Source organism: Silene latifolia, chromosome 9 (genome assembly GCF_048544455.1).
Source record: "Silene latifolia isolate original U9 population chromosome 9, ASM4854445v1, whole genome shotgun sequence".
Taxonomy (NCBI): domain Eukaryota; kingdom Viridiplantae; phylum Streptophyta; class Magnoliopsida; order Caryophyllales; family Caryophyllaceae; genus Silene; species Silene latifolia.
Window position 1 is genome coordinate 72,080,709 of NC_133534.1, and position 23,409 is coordinate 72,104,117.

At 32.7% G+C, this 23,409-nt stretch overlaps 1 non-coding gene across 1 annotated transcript; it reads right to left on the bottom strand.

The window, feature by feature from the left end:
* Positions 1 to 22,246: 22,246 nt before the first annotated feature.
* Positions 22,247 to 22,353, bottom strand: LOC141602874 (small nucleolar RNA R71). The gene has a single exon (XR_012524780.1). It is a non-coding gene; the product is annotated as a small nucleolar RNA R71 (small nucleolar RNA).
* Positions 22,354 to 23,409: the final 1,056 nt, after the last annotated feature.

Genomic DNA, 23,409 nt, shown 5'->3' on the forward strand with positions numbered 1-23,409 from the left:
GATCTTCATCTAATATTTTGTGTTTCAAACACTTCCTTCTCTAAATTCCCATTTTAGAAAAGCGAATTTTTATTTGCCATTTATCATTAAAATGAAATGCGGCAATTCCTAACACAATTTATCTTGATCAACATCTTCATGTAAATCTTATGCATTTGTATACTGTTAAGCTCTATTTACCTTTGAGGAGACCCTCGCCTTAAAGTAAATCTACTCTTGAGTAACAATTTTTGGATTGTAATGCTTCGGCTCGTATGTAAGAAGGTCATAATACTATTACTTTCACAAAGTAATATTTTTTAAAAATAAGAAATGTGCGATAAACTCCCACTGAGCTATACTCCCACTCTATCTTTATAGATTATAGTTCTATTACTTTCACAAAGTAACATTATAAGACATGTTTGTAATGATCTACTCCCACTCTATCTCTTAGAAATACCTCTATCTTCTTAAGAGATAGCTTTGTGAGTTACAAACATATATATGGTGGAGTATTAGGAGTTTATCTAGACTGTGGATTAGCTTTCAAAAGGCCATCCTAACATGGCAGCTTGATAATATACGAGTCTTATCCATGTCATCTGTTTAATAGACTCTCTATTCTAGGTATCTTATGGTTGACCATTCGTTTAGAATTACTTGTCCGTTTTGGATTGCAAATTCCCAAAATTGAGTTCAACAACTCAAACCTACTCATATTAGTTCAATCTTATGGGCAGTGACGCTAGGTCATAATCCATCTTTAATAAATCAAATTTATTACTTAGATCTTTGCCACTACGATTGGGTCGTAATGCTTAGAACTTAATTCAATTGGTTCTCTACGTCATTTAGAAATTTCTAAAATATCTTAAATGCTTCACCTTTTATTTGATTAAGTAAATATACCCTTATTTACTTAAATCATTGGTAAAAGTGACGAAGTAGTCATAACCTCTCCTTGCGGTGATGCTCGTATGACCACATACATCGGCATGTATTAGTCCTAACAAATCACTTGATCGTGTTCCTTTACCACTAAAGGAAGTATGAATTATATTGCAAAGGAGACAAGATTCACATATTCCATATGATTGAAAATCAAATGGTCAAGACTAAACCAACGACTGTTTTGCCATAAGACTACTGATGCTGCTGGGATTCTACGCAAGATCAAGAATTTAGTCTTGGCCAGATTATCTATCAAGTTTTCTCAATCCTTACTTAGTCCTGTACTCACTCACCTAGTTCTTTAGTTGTTTTCTTCTAGTAAGTTTTGTCTTTTTAGTTGATTAAGCAGTATAGTGGATAGTTTTTTGCAATTGTAGTTTCATTCCTTTTTGAAATGAAAAAAAAAAAATCAAATGGTCCAATAATTCTAGTCGACACTAGCGTTTAAAGCGTTTCTCATTTACGTAACCTAATTGAAAAATCAAATGTACAAATCATTTGGATTACTAGTTATGAGTCTTTTGGAACGTATTATGTAGATATCTTTACATGAGTTGGAACTGTCTAAAACTTGTGTATCATAAAGATAAGTGACATGGCTCACATCCATGTCTATTTTCAACAAAATACAACAATTGTCTTTGATGGCAAAATATAAATCCTTTCATGTCGCACATAGAAATGGAAATAATGATTTAGACAAAGTGGATACATAATAATAATTATGTAAATTATAACTCAAAGCTATTAGCAAAAACAAGTACATAAATTTCTCTTGAAGTGGCGGCTACCCGAGCTCCATTTCATTGTCGGCGATCCACATCACCCTTGTTTAGCTTTTCCACATTTCCAAGTCCCACTTGGTGTAATAAGTCCAACTTTAATATCTTCCAAATACTTGGGGCAATTTCGCTTCCAATGGCCCATGACATTACAATAATGACAAGGTGTGGACAATTCCTATCGCCCTATTCCCTTCGTTCAGCCACAATCCATCATAACCCAAAATATACCCAGTTTGACCTCATTTACGAAATCGTAGAGTATAAATCAAAGCTAATCAGAAGTTGTGCCAACTTGGGCGAATAGTCTCTAGTCTAAAGAATTGACTCATAAGATTACTATAGTAGCTTTTGCCACGACCAGGCTTTATGAATTACCAGAACTCTATAAGCGGTCACTGCCCGACAGATTGTCCCATACAGTCTGCCTATGTGATCAACTAGTCATCCCATATGACTCTATGGCACTTGAACTTGCCATCAATCGCATCACACTCTAGTCACTTGGAGACGTCACCTCATATAAGTAACTAGGGGCGAATACCATCTCAATCCAGTTCACTTTAATGGGGTTCAATTTGTTCTCAACAACCCATTCGGATAAGACAAAGTAATGGGTGAGTTTAATAAAACTCAAACGATAAATGTGATTATCACATATGAACAGTCAATACACTATTACTACTTCATATTTTATAATCTTTAGTGTATAATTAACACTAGTTTAGATGCAATAAAAGCTTGGAAAGTAGATATTCCTGATACCCATATATTCCAACTTTATTAATTGCTACTTCCTTCCATTCAATGTCATCTCTTATGACATGAATTTATCCAGGTATTTGTCTAGACTACTAACTAGACTTGGGCTCTTTAACTTGAAAGATGCTCCCACTGTTATCACATAACTTGTGATAACGTCATTTGTAGAGGGATTTACCCTTAATCCCTACGTTGACCATTTAATCACAATTTACTTAGATTCCTTTTGTAGATATTGCAATGCACGAAACTAAAACACTTTTCTTAGTCTCTTACTCCTTAGTCAACAAGACACCCTAGGATTTCAACAAATCCCTTATATTTTGGAAACTAAAGTTTGTGCAACCCTTCAACACTTAATTTAGTTTATCATCCAAACATATGAATGAATCCTTAACTCTTCACAAGAATTTCAAGGATGTTTTTTTAAGTCTCTTACAAGCCATATGATGGGAATTATCATGTTATTGACTTATAATGCCCTAGGCATATGTTTCATCACAGCTCGTGTGTCTGTTGGCATACATAATCATTCTAATGGCGGAAACATTAGCAATCGATTTTATGTCATCAACAACTTAATGGGTTCAGTGAACGACTATGATTCCATCATATTAATTCCACTTTCATCATCATGAATAAGCCATTCAACCTTGTTGATGTTACAACAGATACGAAAGATCTTATCCTCATAAGACTCTCAACTCTATACCAATATTATCTCACACAGATTCAGAAATCTTAGAATATATCGCACACTTTCTTAGTCTCCCAAACACTCTTGCCAGAAGAGAGAATTGGTACAATATTCTCAATAAGTAATATTTCTTCAAAATATAAGACATGGAAAAATGATTCTGGCTCCCACTTAACTTCATGTATAATCTTGATTCTTCAATCATGTGAATTAAACAAGTCATTATTACCACATGAACGAAAAGTATAATCCTTTAATGCTTGCTTAAGATCATTTTAATATCACTTAAGAAAGCTACGCATAATATGCTAGGATTCTTAGATCTTCATCTAATATTTTGTGTTTCAAACACTTCCTTCTCTAAATTCCCATTTTAGAAAAGCGAATTTTTATTTGCCATTTATCATTAAACTGAAATGCGGCAATTCCTAACACAATTTATCTTGATCAACATCTTCATGTAAATCTTATGCATTTGTGTACTGTTAAGCTCTATTTACCTTTGAGGAGACCCTCGCCTTAAAGTAAATCTACTCTTGAGTAACAATTTTTGGATTGTAATGCTTCGGCTCGTATGTAAGAAGGTCATAATACTATTACTTTCACAAAGTAATATTTTAAAAATAAGAAATGTGCGATAAACTCCCACTGAGCTATACTCCCACTCTATCTTTATAGATTATAGTTCTATTACTTTTACAAAGTAACATTATAAGACATGTTTGTAACGATCTACTCCCACTCTATCTCTTAGAAATACCTCTATATTCTTAAGAGATAGCTTTGTGAGTTACAAATATATATATGGTAGAGTATTAGGAGTTTATCTAGACTGTGGATTAGCTTTCAAAAGGCCATCCTAACATGGCAGCTTGATAATATACGAGTCTTATCCATGTCATCTGTTTAATAGACTCTCTATTCTAGGTATCTTATGGTTGACCATTCGTTTAGAATTACTTGTCCGTTTTGGATTGCAAATTCCCAAAATTGAGTTCAACAACTCAAACCTACTCATATTAGTTCAATCTTATGGGTAGTGACTCTAGGTCATAATCCATCTTTAATAAATCAAATTTATTACTTAGATCTTTGCCACTACGATTGGGTCGTAATGCTTAGAACTTAATTCAATTGGTTCTCTACGTCATTTAGAAATTTCTCAAATATCTTAAATGCTTCACCTTTTATTTGATTAAGTAAATATACCCTTATTTACTTAAATCATTGGTAAAAGTGACGAAGTAGTCATAACCTCTCCTTGCGGTGATGCTCGTATGACCACATACATCGGCATGTATTAGTCCTAACAAATCACTTGATCGTGTTCCTTTACCACTAAAAGGAAGTATGAATTATATTGCAAAGGAGACAAGATTCGCATATTCCATATGATTGAAAATCAAATGGTCCAATAATTCTAGTCGACACTAGCGTTTAATGCGTTTCTCATTTATGTAACCTAATTGAAAAATCAAATGTACAAATCATTTGGATTACTAGTTATGAGTCTTTTGGAACGTATTATGTAGATATCTTTACATGAGTTGGAACTGTCTAAAACTTGTGTATCATAAACATAAGTGACATGGCTCACATCCATGTCTATTTTCAACAAAATACAACAATTGTCTTTGATGGCAAATTATAAATCCTTTCATGTCGCACATAGAAATGGAAATAATGATTTAGACAAAGTGGATACATAATAATAATTATGTAAATTATAACTCAAAGCTATTAGCAAAAACAAGTACATAAATTTCTCTTGAAGTGGCGGCTACCTGAGCTCCATTTCATTGTCGGCGATCCACATCACCCTTGTTTACCTTTTCGACATTTCCAAGTCCCACTTGGTGTAATAAGTCCAACTTTAATATCTTCCAAATACTTGGGGCAATTTCGCTTCCAATGGCCCATGACATTACAATAATGACATTCCTCATAGGATTTGGCACCCTTCTTGGTCTTGGTCTTAGTAGTCCCACTATCCATTTCCAATTTATAATCAGGTTTGGGTTTCTCGCCCATTATTGCCTTCCCTTTATAAATACCAACACTCCTTTCATTTGCAAGGACACTCTTGCTAGAACTCCCACTCAATTTGATATTTCTCATTGTTTCTTCAAACAAGGTTGCCTTAGGTTTTGTAAGATTTTCTTCACAAGACTTTCTTTCCAAGGTGGTGGGCAATAATATTGGAGTGGGTGGAGTGGAGGTGGTAAAGAAGCAAAAATTGTTGGAAATCTATATCTCATATTTAACATATTCTTATATGTTTCAAATTTATTTAGTCATAAAATAAATTGCAAATCTTATGCATGCAAACAATAATTAATTAAGGAAGAAATCATCATCTTACATTGTGATTTTCGGATATATGGGCACAAGTGAGTTCTCCTACTCACTTGTTCTTGAGCTCTCCAAATGGAAGAACAAAAGATACAAGTATAGTATAGTATCTCTCCCAAAAAGCATATACCCAAGGAAAAACTCATAATAACTAATATTATTTAAATCTAGTAATAATATTAATCATACTTAAAATATGACACAAAATTAATTAAAGTAAAATAAATCTATTAAATTACAAAACGGTGATACGAGGTCACAATAAATTACAACCGAATCGATATTCCCATACATTTCGGGTAATATCAATTAAAATCTAAGGCCATACTAAGTAAAATTACATAATTCAAAAATTACATAAAATAAAATTATGACAATCATAAAGAAAATGCAGCATTATAATATGTATGAACATGCCCAATTTTATGCTAAATCGCCTTTAAATAGCCAATATCGTATATTACTCGGTTTTTACGGATTTGCGTGATTTCAACATTTTACAATCACAAAAATTACATAAATTCATATTTATGCATAAGTTAATTACCCTAACCTATTAGGACTTAAAATTTAGTCTTCACTAATTATTTGACCATAATTAACTCATATTTCTAAAATTGTTCATTAATGGACCCAAAAATAACAACAATAAGCTATAAACTTCAAATAAATCACAAAATTTCAAATAAATTCAAAATTTGAAATTTAAACTCATGAACATTATGGAAAAATACCATGACACTCATAATGTTCTAAAACTTAGGTTAAAAATTTCGAAATTTATCCGGAAAAACAATGTTGCCGTTTATCGGTTTTAACAAATATAATCATAAAAACATGAGAAAAATTATATTTATCAACTTTTCAATTTTAGATCTGAAATGGATAATAAAATGCAACATATGACGTTTTTCTTTAGTCATGTAGTATGTTTTAGGAATTATTCACTAATTAAGTCACTATTTATGCTATTTTTCATCAAAAATCCATAAATCATGCATAAAGACTTCAATATATCCCATTATTTTACACACATCTTGTAAAATTGCATATGACAACATACTAAATTTCTATGACCAGATTCGAAATATTTCTCATATTAACCTATTTTTCATTTAAATTCGATTTTTATCATGAAAAATCCATTTTTCGAGCATAAGAACTCCAAAAATTATGAAACTTTCCAGATCAACTAAAAATAATGTATGTGAAAACATATACAAAAACCACAGGAAAATTCGAAGTTTAGCTAATTTTCGTCCAAAAATGACATTTTTATCATAAAAATCACATTTTAATGTCATTATTGTATAAAATGAACAATTAAAATCCATAAATTAACCAAAATATCCTAAATAAATTTTAGGATCAGAAACTTTAACATGCATTAATTATTTTCGTGATATATCATAATAACACAAATTTACAAGTTTTATATGTTAATCGTATAACTCGGAAAAACTATAACCGATTTGCATGCAAACAACCTTGTGCTCATGATACCGCTTGTTGGAAATCTATATCCCATATTTAACATATTCTTATATGTTTCAAATTTATTTAGTCATAAAATAAATTGCAAATCTTATGCATGCAAACAATAATTAATTAAGGAAGAAATCATCATCTTACATTGTGATTTTCGGATATATGGGCACAAGTGAGTTCTCCTACTCACTTGTTCTTGAGCTCTCCAAATGGAAGAACAAAAGATACAAGTATAGTATAGTATCTCTCCCAAAAAGCATATACCCAAGGAAAAACTCATAATAACTAATATTATTTAAATCTAGTAATAATATTAATCATACTTAAAATATGACACAAAATTAATTTATCCTCTTAAAAATCGGTTTCAAGAGGGAGGAGATTTTTTGAGTTTTTATTTCTCTATAAATGTCATAAGATGTAGAGAGAATAGTAAAATTTCTTACACTAGAAATTTTTCATAAGAGTGAATGAATAATAATGTAGAGGAAAAACACTCTACATTTCTCATAGTGAAACCGGTTGGAGGGAGTATATGTGCCCAATGCATGGGCTAGTTTTTCTACCCAAGAATTGTAGGCTTGCATGGCTACATATAGGTAGGTCATCATTGTGTTTTCTCTTATTAAAATAATCAACACAATTTTTCCACTAAAACCCTCTAATATTTCGTTACATACAATATAAAATGGAAGGTCCATTTTATTTTGTCATTTGTCAATTTTGTCACATGTAACATGTTACATGACATGTTACAATGTAATGTATTTTTAACATATTAAAAATCAACATACTCACAAAATATGTCATTTACAAAATTGACTAGTAATTCGTAATTACTTGTACCAAAAGTGTTTCCGAATTATAAACTACAACATTCTGTATTTATAATAATTTATTCATTTCGTTTCAATTGTTTCCGTAAACAATAATTTCATCTAAGTAATAAAACAATTCGATTACTTAGACCGTGTCTCATTTAATCATATTACAATAAGATACGTTAATTATACTCACAAAATCATCCGTCAATTTTAAGCAATTTAATTAACTCGTATCGGTATACGATTAATTAAATAATCAATTAAGAGTATTTTCCCTATAGGTATGACCTAAGGGGATCAACTGATCACCACCGTCGCACGACAATATTGTCAAACTCTAGTCAGCCAATCATTACCGATATGTGTGGACCAGTTGACTGTAAATATTATTACATCCCACATGTATTCTTAAAACGAGATTTAAACATGTGATCATCATGATCAACAGTTGTGATCGCATTATTGTCGGAGGACACATATTCCATCAATCTCCCACTTGTCCTCGACAAGTGTGCGTCACCAATTCTCTTGTCCTAGTACTATCTCAATGCAAGGTGTCTTTCAGGTCGTACTTGTAAGTGATCATATCGAGAGTGGTTTCCTCGATCTGGAGAATAACTGATTGACCGGATTTATCCACCATGGATTCATTCCGAGCGTGGCCACGCATTTCCAGTTCATTACTCCTCGAGTGGCCCTGAGATATTGTTATAACACTGACTAGGGGTGGACAATTCCTATCGCACTCATTCCCTTCGACTAGCCACAGCCATCATAACCCAAAATATGCCCATTTGACCCCATTTACGAAGGTCGTAGTAACACAAATCAAAGTTAATCTGAAACTGTGCCATCTTAGGCGAATAGTCTTTAGCCAAAAGAATCGACTCATTTGAATACTATAGTAGCTCTCGCCACGACCAGGCTATATAAATTTGCCAGAACTCTATAAGCGGTCATTAGGCCCGACAAAATGTTCCTAACAATCTGCCTATGTGATTGATTAGTCATCTCACATGACTCTATGGCACTTGAACTTGCCATCAATCGCATCACACTCTAGTCACTTCGAGACGTCACCTCATATAAGTGACTATGGGCGAATACCATGTTAATCCAGGTTCACTTTAACGGGGTTCAATATTGTCTCCACAACCCGATTGGATGTAACAAAGTATAAAGGAGTTTTTAAAGTAAAAACTCGAACGACAAATGCGATTATCACATATGAATAGTCAATGCCTGATTACTATTTCATGTTCTATAATCTAATTTGATCTTGTATGTAGTTATTCATTTCAATTTAATTGAAATGACATGACTCATCATGTTTAGCCTATGAGAAGGCTTTGGTTAGTAGGTTTTATCAACTTCTTGTACCTTACTCAACCTTATTACATATTCGTTTTCCTTTGTAATGTATACATTTGCATCACAAAACTTTCTGAGTACGTGTCGAGATCCGGTCAAGACATAGGCCCTCTAGCCTAAGAATAGCTCCCACTGTTTTCACAGTGTGCGAGACTCATCCTCTTGCACATATCATGATTGCAAGTGTACTCAATTTCCGTTATAAATATCTCTCATTGTTCTTTATTGCCTAGAACGATTCTAGAAAATCTACTTCTTAATTAACATAGCCACAATGGTATCTTAACCATCCTAATGTGTTTTGATTATGGTTTTGTCAGAAACCATGTGCAATCTCAATTGTCAATTGTCACTTGTGTAACACCCTTACACAAAATTGCATCATAAACACTTTGCTTTATTTCCTTAATGATTCTGCAAGCACTTAAGGGTAATCTTTATGGCTTACTTGGTAAAGATTACTTAAATTCGATTTTAAAACAATTCATCATACTCGAAGCATATGAAGTGTTATACATCATTACTTATTTAATTGATCCGGCAGAGGAAGCAAATGGAATCAATTAAATATGTTCAATTTAATTGAACTAGTCATGAATCTTATCAACATAAGACTTCTTATTGACGCTAATATCATGTGGATTTATCTTCATAAATTCGGATATTCAAGATGTATTATATTACTCCAAAAGTCTTACATCATTCGCAATGATCAATATGTCATCCACATATAAGACTAATTAAAATTACCGTAACTCCCACTAAACTCCATGTATAAACACAACTTCTCGACTTATCGAGAAAAGTTTTATAACATGATCAAAACATTGATTCCAACTCATTGATGTCCTACTTAAGATTCTCTCTTAAGTTTCACATTATCTTAGGATTGCAAGAATCTACTAAACTCAAGACATGTATTGAATTCATTTCTTCTTTTGAAGAAGTGGGTTTTAGATTCATATGCTGTATGCGTATCCTCATAATGAAACACAATCCCTAAGAAGATCCAAATAGACTTAAGCATTTCAATTAGTGCAAAACCCTTTGCAACCAATATTGCTTTGAAATCTCTCTTTATTAGTGCAAAACCCTTTGTCACTAATCAAGCCCTTTTGTTTCGGATTTTCATGGCTCTAAGCCTTGTATTGAGTTGTGACTTAAACACTCTTATGTAAGTCATATGTTCATTACTTTCTAGAAGTAATCAACTTGAATCAAACAATTTCTTTTGTAAGTTATAAGCTCTTTACTTTCTTAAAAGTAGCATGAATTCATCATTTTTAACAAGTGACGAATTTAACCTCCTAGGTTTTGAAGAAACAATGTCTTGCACAAAACGTCTCATGTAGCCAAGAAAGACCAGTTTCTTGCGACATAACATTCTCTGTGGCATTCTTTGTGGCTCTTGAATAATTTCTCATGTAGCCAAGAAAGACCAGTTTCTTGCGACATAACATTCTCTGTGGCATTCTTTGTGGCTCTTGAATAATTTCTCCCACTCTGTCTTCTAGAAATAAACTTGTATTTTAGAAAGACAACTTCACGAGCCGCAAACCCGTCGTACTCGTGATAATTAAAAAGGGAAAATGAGCATTTGTTTCTTGTGAAAACTTACAAACATGGTACCCTTACCATTTCATATCTCATATGATTCGATTTAGTGAAAAAATAATTTAGACAAAAATGATAAAATCCCCAAAAGGATCAAGTAACTCAAAGTAACTTGATTGAAGTCCAAACCATATCGAATAGCGTTTGATTTCTTATCCAACCACACATTATTTCATAATGCGTGCTAAGAGAGATTAACTTGTGATACTATATCACATTTCCTTTGGCTTATATCAAAGCTTCACTTTGATAATCCCATCACGACTAAATCGTGATTCCTTGAACTCTTTAAACTTCTTCAAAGATTTTTCTATTTACCTTATTAAGTGAACACATTAGCGTCAACTTAAATCGTTGGTAAAAGAAAATGATCAACCTATTTTGGATCGATGATTTACAACCTCGATTTCCTTTTCAACCAAAAGGCACGAGGCATCTTGCTTTGAATACAAGATACGCATATACCATTAACAATCTAATGGTTTCAAGAGTACTCGATAACTCTTTGCGTTCATCATTCCGGAATTTAAGGTTTAATCTTGGGTTACCAATTTGAGCCTTACATCATCTACATGATATATCATTTTAGTTTGGTTTAGAATATAATCACCTTGATAATGGGCTAGCCATACATCAAATCGTGGTGTATAGGGTCATAAAAGTGAAAACCTCTTTTGTATTTTAACAAGTTTATATTCTTATTTAGAGTTTATGCACTTAATAGTCACAATTAAGTACAACTTTAAATCCAAAAACTAGATTGAGTACACAATTACTCTATCTCTCGACATTATTGTTTCTAGTCGTCATATTCTAATCATCTTATGTGTCGAATACAATGATGAAAACCTCCACTGGTTTCTAATATTGACGAAGTGGTACTAGCAAAATTTATGTTTAATCAAATAAACATTTAAAGAAGAAGGTCCCATTAGATGTCCCACAACTAACTTGTTGATTCTTCAATAATTTGGGGTAGTTTCCTTTCTTGTGTCCAACATTTAAGACAATGGAAACTTTATCGGTCGGGATTGATAGGTTTAGTATTGCTATTCTCAACAACTTTACTTTCAACATTACCTTGTATCAATTCCATTATAATCTTTACTTCTTGAACCTCATTCTCATCTTAACGGTTTAAGAGAATGCTCCCACTCATTTCAATGAGTCTTTGCTTTGAGAAGCAAAATTGAATTCATGAAGATTACTCTTTATTTGTTCGTTTTAGTCTTAAAACTTTCATTGAAGTGGTTGCGATATTTTGGTCAATTACGAATTCCAACAAATCTAATTACCAAAACAATTTATTATTTCAAGGTACTTAATTCAATTAAGTATATGAAAAACAATCCATTGTAAGTAGATGTGTTAGTCAAGAATCAAAAACCAGTTTGATAATGAATAACTTTAATCTATACTCTTTACAAGAGATCCTTCCAATGGATAAATCGAGGTTTTTAGAAGAAAAATTCAAATTTTGTCTTTAGTTACGATGTTTTAATGGAGATTTGAATCAAAAATCGAAATGATATCGTATATGAATTGTGGTAAAGAAATAGAACAATATGATAACAGAATAGTGGAAAACTTAACATTTATCGTTTTAATAATACTTGTAAATAACAAGTAAAGCATTTACATAGTGACCTCTACCCAACTATGATAAATGATTCCAAGATCCAAATTCATATTAACTTGGGCACGGTGTGGCCGATACATCCCTTATCAATATAACTCGGTGGATTAACTTTTTAATCGATTCTACTTTTAGAACTCTTGGTCGATAAAATTACATTTACATTTATCTTTAGCCCAAAACACATCCGACAAGGGCACGGTGTGGCCGATACATCCCTTATCAAAAACTTTTGTTGAGTTCAACCCAAATTTCGAATAAATGTGTCCATGATCCAAATCCACATCAACTTGGGCACGGTGTGACCGATACATCCCTTATCAACATGAATTCGGTGGATAGACATTTATCACCCATTTCCCCTACGTAACAAGGTTTGTACCCCGGTGTGGCCGAGTGCACTCCCTCACGAAATAGGTTTTCATGGTTTCTACTCTTTGGTAAGGCTAAGTCTCAATTGTTTATTTTTGCGAGAGGTCATGTCAATTTATTATCTATCACGTTTTAAGTGAACTAAAGCGGTGAACTACGATAATTGTAATTGACACGATCGATAAACTCGATAAAATGGTAATGCATGTTTTAGTTATGGCGATTTAGCGATGCATGCGACATATAAATAAAATGCAAAGCATAAATTAAATCCTAGTATGGCCTTCCTAAAATAGAAAATCTAATTAACTATTACATATTCGGAAACCAACTCCATTGGTCCCTTGAACTTCGGCTGAGGCACGCATCTCGAGGTAACACCGTCTTTATGTATCGCCTTCTTGAGTGACACCGTCTTCAAGGAACTCCGGAATAAATAAATTACATAACAAATTACATAATTTCCTATTATACATTTGTAATTAAAGTAAAATAAATCTATTAAATTACAAAACGGTGATACGAGGTCACAATAAATTACAACCGAATCGATATTCCCATACATTTCGGGTAATATCAATTAAAATCTAAGGCCATACTAAGTAAAATTACATAATTCAAAAATTACATAAAATAAAATTATGACAATCATAAAGAAAATGCAGCATTATAATATGTATGAACATGCCCAATTTTATGCTAAATCGCCTTTAAATAGCCAATATCGTATATTACTCGGTTTTTACGGATTTGCGTGATTTCAACATTTTACAATCACAAAAATTACATAAATTCATATTTATGCATAAGTTAATTACCCTAACCTATTAGGACTTAAAATTTAGTCTTCACTAATTATTTGACCATAATTAACTCATATTTCTAAAATTGTTCATTAATGGACCCAAAAATAACAACAATAAGCTATAAACTTCAAATAAATCACAAAATTTCAAATAAATTCAAAATTTGAAATTTAAACTCATGAACATTATGGAAAAATACCATGACACTCATAATGTTCTAAAACTTAGGTTAAAAATTTCGAAATTTATCCGGAAAAACAATGTTGCCGTTTATCGGTTTTAACAAACATAATCATAAAAACATGAGAAAAATTATATTTATCAACTTTTCAATTTTAGATCTGAAATGGATAATAAAATGCAACATATGACGTTTTTCTTTAGTCATGTAGTATGTTTTAGGAATTATTCACTAATTAAGTCACTATTTATGCTATTTTTCATCAAAAATCCATAAATCATGCATAAAGACTTCAATATATCCCATTATTTTACACACATCTTGTAAAATTGCATATGACAACATACTAAATTTCTATGACCAGATTCGAAATATTTCTCATATTAACCTATTTTTCATTTAAATTCGATTTTTATCATGAAAAATCCATTTTTCGAGCATAAGAACTCCAAAAATTATGAAACTTTCCAGATCAACTAAAAATAATGTATGTGAAAACATATACAAAAACCACAGGAAAATTCGAAGTTTAGCTAATTTTCGTCCAAAAATGACATTTTTATCATAAAAATCACATTTTAATGTCATTATTGTATAAAATGAACAATAAAAATCCATAAATTAACCAAAATATCCTAAATAAATTTTAGGATCAGAAACTTTAACATGCATTAATTATTTTCGTGATATATCATAATAACACAAATTTACAAGTTTTATATGTTAATCGTATAACTCGGAAAAACTATAACCGATTTGCATGCAAACAACCTTGTGCTCATGATACCGCTTGTTGGAAATATATATCCCATATTTAACATATTCTTATATGTTTCAAATTTATTTAGTCATAAAATAAATTGCAAATCTTATGCATGCAAACAATAATTAATTAAGGAAGAAATCATCATCTTACATTGTGATTTTCGGATATATGGGCACAAGTGAGTTCTCCTACTCACTTGTTCTTGAGCTCTCCAAATGGAAGAACAAAAGATACAAGTATAGTATCTCTCCCAAAAAGCATATACCCAAGGAAAAACTCATAATAACTAATATTATTTAGATCTAGTAATAATATTAATCATACTTAAAATATGACACAAAATTAATTTATCCTCTTAAGAATCGGTTTCAAGAGGGAGGAGATTTTTTGAGTTTTTATTTCTCTATAAATGTCATAAGATGTAGAGAGAATAGTAAAATTTCTTACACTAGAAATTTTTCATAAGAGTGAATGAATAATAATGTAGAGGAAAAACACTCTACATTTCTCATAGTGAAACCGGTTGGAGGGAGTATATGTGCCTAATGCATGGGCTAGTTTTTCTACCCAAGAATTGTAGGCTTGCATGACTACATATAGGTAGGTCATCATTGTGTTTTCTCTTATTAAAATAATCAACACAATTTTTCCACTAAAACCCTCTAATATTTCGTTACATACAATATAAAATGGAAGGTCCATTTTATTTTGTCATTTGTCAATTTTGTCACATGTAACATGTTACATGACATGTTACAATGTAATGTATTTTTAACATATTAAAAATCAACATACTCACAAAATATGTCATTTACAAAATTTACTAGTAATTCGTAATTACTTGTACCAAAAGTGTTTCCGAATTATAAACTACAACATTCTGAATTTATAATAATTTATTCATTTCATTTCAATTGTTTCCGTAAACAATAATTTCATCTAAGTAATAAAACAATTCGATTACTTAGACCGTGTCTCATTTAATCATATTACAATAAGATACGTTAATTATACTCACAAAATCATCCGTCAATTTTAAGCAATTTAATTAACTCGTATCGGTATACGATTAATTAAATAATCAATTAAGAGTATTTTCCCTATAGGTATGACCTAAGGGGATCAACTGATCACCACCGTCGCACGACAGTAATGTCAAACTCTAGTCAGCCAATCATTACCGATATGTGTGGACCAGTTGACTGTAAATATTATTACATCCCACATGTATTCTTAAAACGAGATTTAAACATGTGATCATCATGATCAACAGTTGTGATCGCATTATTGTCGGAGGACACATATTCCAACAAAAATTTCCATCCTGACCAATGCAATGTGTAATTCTCTAATCGTTTCATTGTCATAATCGGAGCATTTTTCATCAAATGATTGGAGCCATGTATCAACGGTGATTGGTGTAGGAGTATTAGATGAATTCATTGCGTATAATTAACTACAAAAACGGAAAATGAAGGAAATAATTAACATCTATCATTTTAGTAACACTCGTAAATTTAACTACAAGTATTGCATTTATATAGTGACCTCCACCCAACTATATAAATGATTCCGAGATCCAAATTCATACCAACTCGGGCACGGTGAGCCGATTCATCCCTTATTAATATAACTCGGTGGATTAACTTTTTAATCGATTCTACTTTTAGAACTCTCGGTCGATAAAAATTACTCTAATTCTCATCTTTAGCCCGGAACACATGCGACTACGGTCAACAATACTTCCGTTGAGCTCAATCCAAATTTCGATGTAATAACATTTTACTACCCCACTTCGCCAACGTAACAAGGTTTGTATTACGGTGAAGCCGGATTAACTCCCTTATGAAATTGGTACTTCATGGGTTTCTACTATTTGGTAAGGCTTTATCTCAATTATTATATGTGAGAGGTCTTGTCAATTTATTATCTATCACGTTTTAAGTGAACTAAAGCGGTGAACTACGATAATTATAATTGACACGGTCGATGACTCGATATGATATGCATGTGTTGTTATGGCGATTTGGCAATGCATGTAACATATTAAAAGAAATGCAAAGCAATAAATAAAATTCCTAGTATGGCCTTCCTAAAATAGAAAATCAAATAATCTATTACATATTCGGAAACCAACTCCTTTGGTCCCTTGAATCTTCAAGTGGCACGCCTCTCAAGACACCGTCTTCTTCGGATCACCTTTCCAAATGGCACCGTCTTTGAAGATGCTCCATAATTACAAATAATAATAAAAATACAAAGCTATTCCTATTATACATTTGTAAAAAATGGAAAAACTAATAAAATAAAAATAAAAGTGATACGAGATCACATTAAATTACAACCGAATCAATATTCCCTTTCATTACGGGTAATATCGATTAAAACTAAGGCCATACTAAGAAAAAATTACATAATTCAAAATTACATAAATAAAAGACATTCAACAATTGAAATATTCAGAATTATAATATGTACCTATCATGCCAAATGATGTGCCAAATCGCCCTATTTAATTTATGTCGTACATATAACCCGGTTTTATGGAAATGCGTGATAATAACCTTTTAAAATCAATAATTAACACTTAAATCACACTAAGATCAAGTTAATTATCCTAACACTTTTTAGGACTCAAAAATTAGTCATCACTCAATTTTTGACAATAATTCAACTTGATTTAATTTTATGCTCATTTTTGACCTTAAAATCATTATTTATATGAAATAAATCCAAATTAAATTATAAAAATTTCAAAATTTGAATTTTAAATTTTTGAACATTCTGAAATAATTCCATGACACTCATAATGTCAAAAATCATGGTTAAAATTTTCAAATTAATTTTGAGAAAATATAGTTGTATTTTATCGATTTTATCTCATAAAATACTTAAAGTATCCGAAATTAATCCAATAATTTTTACAACCTTAGATCTGATTAGTGGAATATTAATGAAACTTAAAATAATTTTCTCAAGCTGTGTAACACGTTTTAGCTAATTTTGCTAAAATAGTCACTATTTATGCCATTTTTTACTCTAAAAATCCATAAATCATGCTAAAGTGGATTTTTTTAATCTAGAAATTTCATACACTTTGTAAATATTGCATGTGACATCATATTAAAAGATCATGGCTTAATTCGAGTTTTAACTAGTTTTAACCATTTTACCTCTTTTAATCCATTTTTATCTCATAAAAATCTTAAATCATGCAATATTAATCAAATTAACTCGACTTTTTACACAAAACTTTTAAAATATGCATGTGAGGTCATATAAAATTTTCAAGGTCAGAAACTTAGTTTAACTATTTTTGGCATTTTAATTCCCATTTTAGTCATAAAAATGTAATAAAATGACCAAAAATCCTTAAAATGAGCAATAAATTTCCATAAATCATAAAAATGACCTAAAAACATTTTAGGACCAGAATATATAACATGCATGGTGATTTTGTGGCTTATACTTATAAATCACAAATTTTTAGTTTTATATGTTAACCTTTTAACTCGGAAAAACAATAACCGATTATGAATGCAACATCCTTATGCTCTGATACCACTTGTTAGGTTCATATACCTATTATTAGACTCCTCTAATAGTGAACTAATTAACTTGTTAATTATTTGTTCTTTAGATCTAGTGCATGCATAACAAAATAAGAGATTTATGAGAAAACAATGTCCCTTACATTGTCAATTTCGGTTTTATGGGCACAAGTAAGGTCTCCTACCTTCACTTTTTCTTGAGCTATGATGAGTAATAGGATGATCCTCCAAAGACTTCAAGTATAGAAGCCACTCCTCTTGATTGCACCCAAGATTATCTCTTATCTCCACTAAATAATATTTGCTAGATATTTGTTTAGTAGTTTACCTTAAAATTGATTACTAATACTCATATATTACACTAATAATATTAGTAATATCATTGAACAATTTGAATCAAGATTTCTCAAATTTATGATAAAGATGAGAGAGTAGAAGAGAGAGGTATGCATGTTATTAACATAAGCATCTTTTTAGAGAATAAGAGAGAAAATAAGAACAACAAAAGTGTTGTATATGCCTTGTGTGGTCCGGCCACATGCTCTTAATAAGAGCAATTTTATCTTCTCAAAACTCTCTTATAAATGCTTTATTGATAGTCTCATATATGGTAGAGTGAGCATGACAAGTGTTGTTGTTGTCATAAGCTTTTTAGACAAAATAGAAGACTTAGGACAAGTGTCCTATATCCTCTAAAAAAAAACGGTCCAAGGCTCTTATTATGGTCCATTTTTTGTCTTATAATATTTGTCCCACAAATGCTTATAAGTCTTATATTTAATTATCTTACATAATTAAAAATTAATTTGATCATACAACAATTATGAGACAAATTAATAAACATATATTCACTCAACTTATTGAGTAATATTTTATCATTATATCAACATATAATGGGTCCCATAATAGCTAGTTAGTTAAATTTACAACCTCTTGTAAATGTAAATAACCAATTACCTCTACCTCGAAACTTTTATAAAACCTCAACATAATTTAGTGAATTAACATATTAATCCACTAAATATGGTCTTATTTAATCACATTATAATAATATACATATTTCCTCTCATTAAAATTAAATTGTTCATTTTTAAGGAATTAATCAACTTGTATCGACATACAATTAATTAACTTTATAGATAAGGGCATCATCCTTTAGGTGTGACCTTAAGGGATCAACTGACCACCACCGTCCCACGACAGTAATGTCAAACTCTAGCAAGCCAATCGTTACCGATTAATGTTGATCAGTTGACTATATAATTGAATCATCCCTTACGTATTCTTTATATGAGATTTAATAATGATATTTAAATCATGTGATCGCACTGTTGTTGAGGACACATTTTCCAACATGATTGTGCCTAACGAGTTGGTAACCACCACCAGATACAGTAAATGTCAGGACCAATCAGGCATGAAATAATTGCCTGACCTAACTAGGTTTACTGCCACGGATTACAACCGGCTGGACGCAGCAAGACAGGTGCAAGGGTGGTCTCTCCCAAACACTTAGTCTTAATGCCCTCCTGACAGGCCGAATACTAAGCCCTCCAGGTAGGCAGGGGACATAAGCCCTCATGACTGGCCGGTTTTCCCACCCCTTCAACCATTATAGCAAAAAACTATACTTGGTTGATGATGTGACCATAATTAGCGCATATTTAGCACCCGAATTAGCCTTGTTCCCATGCTTTTTAGTGCATATTTGGGTCATTTATTGTCTTTAGTTCTTTGTTTTGCATATTCTTTGAGATTTTTATCCCTTGGTAGGAAAGGAGTGCAAATCTTGCATTTTCATGGCAAAACGAGACTAAATTGATTGAATTCAATGACCAAGCATCAAAGAGAGACAAGATTAGAAGGCCTTTGTACATATGATAGTACATGAGCAATGTTGAGAAAGGATCCTTGCATCCCCGAGGAAATCCCCAAAGATTTTATGAAGAAAAGGGAAGAAAAGAAGAAGAAATAATGCTGAGCTACAATCCGAGCGGCTTCTCCACAATCTGCCCGTCCTCCACAAGCACAATCCGTGCGTCTTCCTTCAAAGACGCCCGGACAGCAGCCACAGAATCCGCCCGGATTCCCCTGAAGACGCCCGTCTTCCCCTGCCTGAATCCGCCCGTCCCGACTCCAATACGCACGGATTCCAGTACAGCGAAATTTCGTCTTCTCGAAGCTACAAAGAAAGAAGCCCTTCCTTCGAAAAATACCGGCTTCTCCCTGCTCAATCTAAAAAGTGTAATTACTAGTTTAGCCCTTAGTTAACCCTAATGCATCCACCTAATTTCCACTATAAATACCCCATTAGTCTAATTAGAAGAGGGGGGTTCTTCTTATCAATTATTAGAGTAGTTAATATCTATCAAATCTCTCTTTAGTATTGTAATCAACAATTAATCAAGTTCTAATACAAGTTTTATTTCCTTAATCTCTATTTTGTTCATCCTTTATTTTGGGTAATTGAAGATTATTTGGGTTATTATTGGGAGATTGACAACCTCTCAATCAAGCATCAAGTACTTCTTTTATTCTTTGCTTTATTATTGGAATCATTAGTAGGTATAATTCTCTTCATCCATTTTTAATTATTGTTAATTACTTTCATTTATTCATCATGTTTCCTTTTGTTGGTATGATTGAGAACCTTGCTAGCATGATCACCATGATAATGAGTGAGTAGTGACCTAGCTAGGGTTAATGGGTAATTAGGGGAAACCAACATGGGGAATGATTCATGCTTAAATTAATATGCTTTCATGATTTATTTGCTTGCTTGTTTTGATCTCAACTCATGCACATGTTATGTTTGATGAAATGTGAGCCTATGAATCCTTGCATTTTTACCCATCACCTATCTTTTCAATGAGACTTGTAAGACATAAACCAACTCGAGTCTCATTAGACCATGCATGTTGTTGAGTAGGGAAGACTAAGTCGACTTGTAGGTGTTGTACAATCTAATCGATTCGGCTCCGGGACTCAAACTTTCCTTGGATTGTAAGATATAACCCAACTCAATCCATCACAACAATAATTGCTTGCTTATAATTTGAGAACATGTTTGTATGATCAATTCCCATGATTCCCCTATGACCCCATGACACCCTAGTGCTTTTTATCAATTGTTTACAACCCTTTTAATTCATCTTGCTTATTTACTTTCATTACTATTTAGTTAGTGATCTTCTACATCAACCCAAATTGTGACACCCCTAAGACACCACTAGTTTCAATAGAAATCTCATCTCAATTCCCGTCCCTTGGGATCCGACCTTTACTTGCCTCTTTACTAATTGTAGAGTTGTTTGTGAAGCTATAAATTGTGTTTTGATTCGGACGTGACCCAACGACAACATCTATTAAATTGTGAACACGAAACGGACCGATCAAAAATGGCGCCGTTGCCGGGGACGGTGTTAACTTGATTTAGATTTTCTTATATTGTTATTAGTTGTGTCTTTCTTTACCTTGGGGAAGTAAAACTCCTCAAGGTTTGTTCTAATTGTTTTCGAGTTGTTTGATATTTTGCATGTCTAGAAGGTCACAAGGTGATTTGTTACCTTTTGATCGTGAAATTGAAAGAACCTTGACAAACAATAGGAGATTTGCTAGGAGGAATTTGAGAGGTATTAGTGACGTTGTAGATATTCAACCAACTATTGAGTTCATCAACCCTTTTGCAAGAGAAGGTGAAGAGAACCCAACACAAGATACCCCACAAAATCAACCTACAATGCCTAAATTTTCATCACATTCCGTACCCACCGAGGAGAACCTACCCAATGGTACTCCCACACCACAACATTTGACCGGAAATTTTATTGCCAAATCCGCCTTTATCCAACTAGTCGAAAGGAGCCAATTTGGGGGGATGCCTAGTGAAGACCCTCATTCTCATATGGAAACCTTTTGTGACTATTGTGATGCGATTTCTCAAACCGGTGTGACTTAAGACCAAATTCGATGGGTCTTATTTCCTTTTTCTCTAATTGTCACCGCGAAACAATGGTTGAAGGGCCTTGATAAGGCCACTCTCGGAATTGATTCTTGGAAGAAGTTGGCTCTAGCTTTCTACAAAAAGTTCTACCCACCGGAAAAGACTAACATGCTAAGAGCTAAAATTACGGGTTTTAAGCAAAGGGATGAAGAATCTTTGTATGAAGCTTGGGAGCGGTTCAAGGGAATTTGTCGCTCATGTCCCCACCATGGACTTAGCGAGTGGTTCTTGGTACAACAATTTTGGAACGGTCTATATGAAGATTCAAGGAACATTCTCAACATGGGATCAAATGGAATGTTCACCGAAGTTGATGACAATCAAACATGGAACAAGATTGAGGAAATGGCGGTCCATAACTCACAATATAGTAGACCTCGCAAGGCTACTAGAGGAGGAAGGCATGAAGTGGACTCCGTTACTCAATTGGGTGCTCAACTTAGTGCTCACATTGACACAATCAATTTAAAGTTTGAACAAGCTATGGCTAGACTTGAAGAAGCCTCAAAATCACCAAAGCATTATGTTAATGCCATGATGGCATCCTCATCAATCCCAAGTGGGATATGTGAGAATTGTGGAACTTTGGGACATGACCAAAGTGAATGTAGGGGAACAAATGAACAAGTGAATGCTTTCCAAGCATACAAGAGTGGTACCCCTTATTCCACCTATTACAATTAAAACACCAAGTTTCATCCAAATCTCTCATACAAAAGCCAAAATGTTCAAAACCCTCAAACAACACACACCCCACCTCCCATGAGAAACCAAAGTCAAAGACCCTTTTTCAACCAAAACCAAGGTTACCAAAACCAAAATCCATACAATCACCAAAATGACCAAGGTTTTGATGTTCAAAAAGCGGTCCTCCAAATGCAAAAGAATCAATAAGAGTTTTTCACTCAAATGCAAAAAGATAGCCAAGCAAAAGAAACCACCATCAACAACATTCTAGCTCACACCAAGATGTTGGAAACACAATTGACTCAACTAGCATCTTCAAGCTCACAAAGACAAAAGGGGCAATTACCACCTCAAAGTAATCCCCCAAGACATGAAACGGTTAGTGCCATTCACTTGAGAAGTGGTACAAGATATGAAGCACCGAAGAAGCAAGTTGAGGACGAAGTTGTGGAAGCTAGTGATAAGGAAGAAATTGTGCAAAACTCCAAAGATGGAGAATCATCAAAAGAAGAGATTTCAAAGAAAAATGAAGACAAGGCCAAGGAGAAGGAGCCCATTGTGATTAGACTTCCTTTTCCAAGTCG